Raw genomic sequence first — 9,405 nt, forward strand, 5'->3', positions numbered from 1 at the left:
GAAGTAATTGAATTTAGTCTGGCTCAGTTTAACATGACTTCTTCATGAGTAATTTTCCAGTAATTTATTTTTTAAAAATACACTAATTTTAAAAAAAATCTTCTTGTTATTACTTATACATATGCATATATATGTATATATGTGGGCATGTGTGTTTATTATGAACGATATTATACACCTACCCAGTTATTATTTCATTGCTATTTCAGCAAGCACAGTGAAACATGTTTCACTGAAGAGGTCTAATAATACTGAAACATGTCAAGAGTTGTCTCCTATACTTGCCAGAATAATTAAGATAGCATTGTTTATTGAGCTAGTGCTGTCTTTTCCTCACCCTATTTTTTATAATTAGATATTACTCATTACATCAAATGTGCTAACAATGAATTATCTATTGTTTTGTTGCTGCAAATAACAGACATGGTATCTTAAGACACACAAACACACACACACATACATCAGCATGTGTACTTCATAAACACCAGTCACGTTTTTTTTTTTCCCTCTTTCGCCCACCTCGGGATCTTTCTTTCTCCTTTCTTCCTTCTCTTATGTTTCCGACGAAGAGCTCCGCTCGAAACGTCATACCCTCCTTCTTCCATTTTCCTGAGCGCCTAATAATAATAATACTGTAATTGTTCCACGTGTTGTTGTTTTTTCTGTTTTCCCGTTTGGATTAACCTTATATATATATACATATATACGACAGGCTTCTTTCAGTTTCCGTCTACCAAATTCACTCACAAGGCATTGGTTGGCCCGGGGCTATAGCAGAAGACACTTGCCTAAGATGCCACGCAGTGGGACTGAACCCGGAACCATGTGGTTGGTTAGCAAGCTACTTACCACACAGCCACTCCTGCGCCTATATATAATTTTTGACTCCATTTTGAAGGCTATAAGACAATGCGCAAACACTCAGCTCTGAATACACAATTTCTTATAGCAGAAACAGCTGTAAGCTAATGAAATTCATTAAGTAATTAATCTCAGTAATTTCTTTTTAAAATTATTGCAGTCCACCTCATTCCTTAACTTTTCTTCACCTTTATCTTCCAATTTTCTCTTTTAAAAATTCGTTTCTCCCTTCCGCTGTCTCACCGTGTTGTTGTTAGTGGTCCCCTATAACATATTTGCAGCCCTTAATAATACTGACTGGGCAATTCTGTTGGACATTTTAATCTCCATTCAACACATTTATCTATGACAATCTTCCTGCTAGTATGTCCGCAGTCCTATAATGTAGGAGGCACTGAGGTGAGTGGGTGTTGCTGTTTAGATGCTGGTGATTTGGCATGACTGACAGGAAATTGAACCCATTTTGGCAATAGTTTGCTTTTGCTGACTGAGCTTTTTGGCACTGGTGACAAATATGCGTATACATACAGTCTCACATAGGCAAAGTGGTTGAGCTCCTTTTGAATGTTGGGCGCCACAGAGGCAATGACTGAGACCTTTGGCATTATGCCCCGCTTGAGAAGAAGACCCATGAAGCCAAGTAAAATCACAGTTTTTGCAGATACTGGTGTCACTCAAATGGCACCTGTGCTGGTGGCACATAAAAGCAACTTTCAAGCATTGGGCCTCACAGAGGCAAGGACCAAGACCATTTGGCAAAATTGCCAGGCTTCGAGCATTGGGCCTTACAGAGGCAATGGCTGAGTCGATTTGGCATTATGTCGTGCTTGAGAAGAAGACCCATCAAACCAAGTAAAACTGCAGTCATGGCAGCACCGGTGTCACACAAATGGCGTCTGTGCCAGTGACACATAAAAGCACCCATTACACTCTTGGAGTGGCTGGTGTTAGGAAGGGCATCCAGCAGTAGAAACCATGCCAAAACAGACTGGAATCTCATGCAGCCTTCCAGCTTGCCAGCCCTGGTCAAACTGTCCAAACCATGCCAGCATGGACAACAGATGTTAAATGATGATGATGATATATAGACATATACATATGCAGATTATATATATACCTTTTACCTTTTACTTGCCTCAGTCATTAGACTGCGGCCATGCTGGGGCACCGCCTTCAAGAATTTTAGTTAAGAATTTTGATGGTACTTATCCTATCAATCTCTTTTGCTGAACTGCTAAGTTATGGGGATGTAAACACACCAACACTGGTTGTCAAGTGCTGGTCAGGGAACAAACACAGACATGATGACACATGTAAATATAATATATACATATATGACAGGCATCTTTCAGTTTCCGTCTACCAAATCCACTCACATGGCTTTGATTAGCCTGAGACTAGAGTAGAAGGTGCCACACAGTGGGACTGAACCTGCAAGCTTCTTACCTCAAGAGAGATAGATAGATAGAGAGAGATTGCAATTTATTAATTGAATCCAGTTGATAGAAACACTTTCCCTTCTCTTCACATACAGAGAAATATGTTCGCACACAAACACAGAGAGAGGGAGAGGGTGGGATGAGAAGGAGAGAAACATTAAAATGTTTTAAATGACCCTAAATGCTACAAACACATCCCCTCTTCAAATATGTATGAAGAAAACACACACAATCACACAAATAGAGTGACAGGGAGCGGGAGCGAGAGAGAGAGAGAGAGAGAGAGAGAGAGAGAGAGAGAGAGAGAGAGAGAGAGAGAGCAACATATTTCTAGTGGTTGAGGATCATTTAATACATCCCAAGTTTCTCTCTAATTTTTCTACTCATACCATTTTAATTTAAATTTACTGTCAGTTCTGTTTTGTCAACAATGTACAGAAATCCATCAGGAGAAACTTTTTCTTATCCATCTTTCATCAATATTTCACCAACCATCATAAACAAAAGCGTCACATAAAAAGCAATGGTGCTGGTGCCATGTAAAAAGTGTCCAGCATGCTCTGTAAATCATCATCATCATCATCATCATCGTTTAACGTCCGTTTTCCATGCTAGCATGGGTTGGACGGTTCTACCGGGGCCTGGGAAGCCAGGAGGCTGCGCCAGGCTCCAGTCTGATCTGGCAGTGTTTCTACAGCTGGATGCCCTTCCTAACGCCAACCACTTTGTGAGTGTAGTGGGTGCTTTTTATGTGCTTTTTATTTTGATGTTGGTGTTAGTATTAGTGTTAGAAAGGACATCCAGCTGCAGAAACCAAGCCAAAATGGATAATCAAAACTGGTGTGGTCCCTGGATTTGCCAGTTCCTGTCAAGATGGCTAACCTATGCCAGCATGGAAAATGGTCGTTAAATGTTGATTAGTTTAGTAGTTATGTGCACAAGTTAGTTGTCAACCAGAATAGGAAAATCCTTCATGGTGCCAAAAAGCCAGCGTCAAATCAGTGGTGCCAAACAGGCAAAGCCAAAACAGCTGTACTAAAACATCTTAAAGACCAATTTAGAACATACATTGAATCTCTACTTCTAAATGAGGGAGACTTGGTTACTGAATGAGCAAGTCCAAACTACACCTAGAGAAAGGTCACCTGACTGATTGGTCATTAACCTTTTAGAATTCAGATTACTCTGTCAAATGTAATGCTTATTTATTGACATTGGTTTGAATTAATCATGTATTATCTTGTAACTTTGAGATTTCAATGATATGATTGCTTATTTTCAGAATGACATTGTAGGGTAGGTGTGAGAAGCCAGATTTGATCAATCTGAACGTGAAACAAAGTTTTGGGGTCAGTTAGGGCCTCTTTAAATGCTAATGGGTTAAGCCACCCTAATCCCTACCATGCAAATGTATTGTCTTCTGCTATCACAAAGGCCTTTGGTCTAGAATTGCAGTTTTCTTTTTATTAGATTTGTTGGTTAACCCTAGGTCAACCATGATCCAAACCTAAGATCTAGTCTTTCATCTTTCTCCTCATTGGTGGACATGTTAATTAGCTGAAGGTCAACTTTATCCAGTAAACATGATCAAAAGCATTCCACTAATGATCATCTTACCCTTTTAGGAGTATAAAGGATTACATTTATCTAATGTGTTACAAATGTAATTTGAGGGAAATTTGGTTGTTTTTTCTAGCAGGTCAAGTGACTGTATGGAAATTCTTATTGGCTGATGGAAGTTACATGTGGTTTTTAGATTTGGTCCTATTGCATGACTTCTTAGGCAAGTGTTTTCTACCACAGATCCAGGTGGATCAAAGTTTTGAGGGTGAAATTAAGTAGATGGAAACACTACAGAAACCTGTTAAGTAGAATATACCTGTTCTTGGTTGGTAAACATAATCTTCCACCTTGTTTAATATTACTGTAGCAGAAGCATGATCACTCTTTACCTTTAGGTATCCACATTTTGCCTCTTTACCCTTTTAGTGTTGAAATAAACGTTGCAGTCAATTTTATTGTGTCTTCATACTTATTAATGTTTGTTATCCTAACGCTTATTAACCCGGAAGATATTATTTACATTATTTACATTTGACGGATATTTGTCCTCATCTTGTTTGTTGTTAACACACTGTTTTAGCTGATATACCCTCCAGCCTTCTTCAGGTGTCTTGGTGAAATTTCGAACCTTGATTTTCATTCCTGAGGTATTTTTCAATGTTATTATTATTATTTTTATTGTTCAGGTCACTGCTTGGAATCGAACTCGGAATCTTGGGGTTAATAGCCCACACTCTTAATGTACATAATTCCTTATCTCTTAAATATAGAACTGTATCCAGAAGATATATCACCAGGGCTTAAGCCACACATCCATCCTTTCCATTTTGCTAAATTACCAACACTTGGTTCTTTGGGTGCTTTTAGTGAATCCACTCTAAGTACATTTGGTAAAGATCTGTGGTCCTATGGTCCATGCATGCATAGCAAGTTGTCGTTTCTTCCCTTCTTCAGTCTTGGAGAATATAGAAAGGCATGGGTGCAACACTCTCACTCATTCATAAAAAAATAATTTTGAAAAAAGCAACAAGAATTTGAAAGAATGTCAAAAATTATAATTGTAGTAATATCACTTTTTTATTCAGAAATATTACATTTCATGATTAATTTTCTCTTTCTATATTTTGAAAAATTATTCTTTGTTATTATAAAACTTATAATTAGCTTCGGATGAAAGAATGTATAAACTCTACAACATGTATTGAGTATTTTTTACTTCTGGTTAGACATATAATGATGTATATCTCCATCCAAGTTGCATTAAAATAATAAATGTCTTAATCCAGCATGATACCAGTTGTTTGCATATCTATACTTTATTCTATCATACACATACCAGCTCGATTGAAATAAGCCAATCCTCATTTAGGCAGCTATAGCATTTTAAGCAGCAGTTCAAGTTGGAGTTTAGGCAGAAAGTCAACCTGAGCATATATGTAAATATCATTGACATAATATTATATATGAAAATAGTAATTAGTTATAACATAATTGGTTAAATTCTTTGAAGTATGTCAGAATAATTATAGTACTGAACAGCAAGATACCTCTTGAGCTAATAATTAACTATGAAATTAGGGGTTCTGGTTTTTAATTTAATAGATCAAAATTGGTTGAATTTTTAAAACTGAAATTTAAAAAAAAAAAGTTAATTTTTTTTTAATAACTTCAGATTTAATTTTTAGTTTCTTAGATTACAGCTTAAAATTTCAAGTTAAATAAAATGAAAAAACCATTTTAAAAACCAAAATTGGATAATCCTCTAAAATTCCAAAATAGGATTTTGATGGCCAAATTTGATTTTTTGGTATTTTAAAAAAAAATCCAAATACAAGTTCAGATTTCAATTACACATTCAAAAAGAATTTGCGATTCAAATTTTCCCCTCTTGATTTTAATTTATGGAAACATGGCAGTTTTCTAAATTTGAAATTTCAAACTGAATATGTGAGAAAAAAAAAATAGTATTCTAATCTTTGGAAATTACAGTCCTAAAAGAAATTGAGGGGTAACAAAAGAAGGCGAAATGGAGAGATGAACCTGATATTTCAATAAAAAACCAAGTAATATCATTATTATAATAATTTTTAGCACACCAGCTATATAGGAATCAATTTTGTCATTTCCAACATAGTTTGCAAAAGGAAAGAAATCAAATCTTGTTTTCCTTTTTATTCAGGTTTCATCAAGATTCTCACAGGTTCTTTGAAAAGAATGTTGGAAATAATAATAATAATAATAATGAAATATCAAAATTGAAACCATATACACCTATTTCCTTTGATGTTGTTGTTTTAATGTACCAGTAGCATTGGTGTCTATCAAACAACATTCCTATTGTTCCATCTGCAAAAGGCTTCAAGTCTTGCTATCCAAGGTTTCCACAAGGCTGTCATGATTCAGAGAGTAATAGGAATGGTGTTGGATGTGTCCGATCAATAATACTGGCTGTTTAGTTCATCAAAGAGATGTGTCTATATATACCTGAAAAAGCAAAAAAATTTTAAGAATTAAATAACCATAAAATATTACTGTTTTTACAAACATGCATGTATTAGTTTATTTGTTATTATGAGGAAGTACTGGCTGGGTTCACAGCCTTTTCATCTCTTTATGGAGAAGATGTCGCAATATGTGCAGTTGATGGTGAGTTTGTTTATTTATCAGGGGGATAGTTGGAGTAGAAGGTATAGGATCTGTTGATATTGATATAAACACACAGTATTTGGTGTTATGTTGAGGAGTTTGAAGGGAGAAGTGACAAGGTAATATTACCCAATGGCTGGACATGTTTTTATGGAAGATTGGAAATGATTGACACAATTTGTGAAAGTGACACTTGTTTACAACTATTGTGCAATGTCAAGACAAGGAGACACAGACACACAAATATACTGACAAGGTTTTGGTTGGCCTGGGCCTATGGTATAAGACACTTGCGCCCAAGGTATCTTGCAGTGGGGCAGAACTCTATGTGATTGCAAAGCAAGCTTCTTAACCACATAACCATGTCTGCACCAGTATATTTTTGTAGATAGGTATCATGTGTAGAAGGCAGTGAGCTGCAGAAATGTTGGCATGCTGGGCAAAATGCTTAGCGGTATTTCGTCTGCCGCTACATTCTGAGTTCAAATTCCGCCGAGGTCAACTTTGCCTTTCATCCTTTCAGGGTCGATTAAATATGTACCAGTTACGCACTGGGGTCGATATAATCGACTTAATCCGTCTGTCCTTGTTTGTCTCCTGTGTTTAGCCCATTGTGGGTAGTAAAGAAATAGGTATCATGGGTAGGTATATCTCATTGCTGTAAGTAATGGCAACACTAGAAGTATCAAGCATATTGTAAAATCAAAGTGCTCAGTTTTGAGAATGGACATGGGCTGTGTAGATGAGCAGCTTGTTTTTCTACATGGCTCCATGTTCAATCCCATTGAGTAGCACCTTGGGTACTGCTCAATGGGCTTGAGTAAGATTTCGTACTCAAATCTTACACAGAAACTGTGTGGAAGCCTGTTGAAATGACTTTTTTTCCCTTGTGGCTGGCAGACTTAACCCTTTATCATTCACATTATTCTATCAAAAGCAATTCACACTGTTGTGAATAAATCATGCATTACATTGTAGTCTTGAGATTTTGTAGTATCTGTTAAGTTTTAGAATGATATTGTAGGGTTGGTGTAAGAGGCCAAATCTGGCCAGTTTCAACACAAAAAATATATTTTGACTGAATATGGCTGGTTTAAATGCTAAAGAGTTAATCCACCACCTGGTTTAACATCATCTGGTCCATGAGAGTTTCCTCTGTTGCAAATATTTGGGCATGGTCTCCTGCCTGAGGATAACTTTTGCTTTCCTTTCTACAAATCCCACAGGCCCTGAGAAAGGGCCATGAGCATGGCTCTTCTACTTCTAACAAAATTATTATCTTTTTATCTTTCACTCTCTTCAGTCATTGGACTGAGGCTATGCTGGAACATTGCCCTGAAGGATTTAGTCAAACCAATTGACCCAGGTACTTTTTTTTATTTTTTAAAGTCTTGCACTAAGCAGTTTCAGCAAGAGAAACTGATGAACTAAGTTACAGGGATGTAAACAAACCAACACCAGCTGTTAAGTAGAGGTGGGATAACATACAAAAACACAGACACACATACATTATACATATGCATACATAACACAGTTTCTGTCAATCAAATTCACTCACAAGACATTAGTTGGCCTGGGGATATAGTAGAAGACACTTGCCAAGGGTACCATGTAGAGGGGATTGAACCAGAAACCATGTAGTTTCAAAGCAAGCTTCTTAACCATAGAGCTATGCCTGTGCCTATTCACCTTCACCTTGATACCTTGACCGATCAGTCCGTCAGGCGTCCATTTGACACCGCTGGTCACAGCATACTGTCCACTCCTCTCTGGATCGCACCTTTTTCATCCATGTGATCCCAATCGTCCTCCTGAAATCGTAACTCCACCGACGTGGAGGCCTTCCGGATGGTCGTTTCCGCTCGCACGGGTACCACTCGACAACTGCGTAGGTCCACCGATTAATGAAAGTTTAAGTCCTATTCATGTCCGGGGTTAGGAAAATATAAATATATTGCTGTGCCTAATTATTGAGTTCTGTTAACCCTTTCGTTACCAATCCGGCTGAAACCGGCTCTGGCTCTGTTGTACAAATGTCTTGTTTTCTTAAGGTGTCAATTAAAATCTTCCACCAAACCTTAGTCACAATTTCTGTTCCTAACACTAGCTGAATGATAACTAAGTTATTTTACTAAATTCTTTGTTATATTTAAAGTAATTGAAAGAAATACAGAACATCTCAAAATAAATACAGTAACGAAAGGGTTAAGGTAGTGGATAAAAAAACAAAAGATACTGCTGTACCCAACCTTAGACCACAGTCTGTAATAATCTCTGTCAATTTTGCTGTCATCAGTTCAAAGCCTTTTGTATGTCTATATATTCCTCTGGAGGAGCCGTTGACCATTCTGCAAGATTCCCTTTGGGCCTCTGTTGCTAAATCGATATCCCCATTCACCAAAGATTCATCAATAATGATGCCTTGTCGTTTTTGCTGGAGGAGTCGTTGACCATTCTGCAAGATTCCCTTTGGTCCCCTGTTGCTAAATCGATATCCTCATTCACCAAAGATTCATCAATAATGATGCCTTGTCGTTTTTGCTGGAGGAGTCGTTGACCATTCTGCAAGATTCCCTTTGGACCCCTGTTGCTAAATCGATATCCCCATTCACCAAAGATTCATCAATAATGATGCCTTGTCGTTTTTGCTGGAGGAGTCGTTGACCATTCTGCAAGATTCCCTTTGGGCCCCTGTTGCTAAATCGATATCACCATTCACCAAAGATTCATCAATAATGATGCCTTGTCGTTTTTGCTGGAGGAGTCGTTGACCATTCTGCAAGATTCCCTTTGGGCCCCTGTTGCTAAATCGATATCACCATTCACCAAAGATTCATCAATAATGATGCCTTGTCGTTTTTGCTGGAGGAGTCGTTGACCATTCTGCAAGATTCCC

General features: G+C 37.4%; 1 protein-coding gene across 1 annotated transcript in view; it reads right to left on the reverse strand.

Annotated features, from left to right (window-relative positions):
* Window positions 1-4,920: 4,920 nt before the first annotated feature.
* LOC115212045 (crystallin J1A) overlaps window positions 4,921-9,405 on the reverse strand; it is a 477,233-nt gene continuing 472,748 nt past the window's right edge. Inside the window, exon 9 of the transcript XR_004999218.1 lies at window positions 4,921-6,347. The gene's annotated coding sequence lies outside the window, so the exon portion shown is untranslated. The remainder of the gene's footprint in view (window positions 6,348-9,405) is intronic.

This window comes from Octopus sinensis, linkage group LG5 (genome assembly GCF_006345805.1).
Source record: "Octopus sinensis linkage group LG5, ASM634580v1, whole genome shotgun sequence".
In the NCBI taxonomy this organism is placed as follows: domain Eukaryota; kingdom Metazoa; phylum Mollusca; class Cephalopoda; order Octopoda; family Octopodidae; genus Octopus; species Octopus sinensis.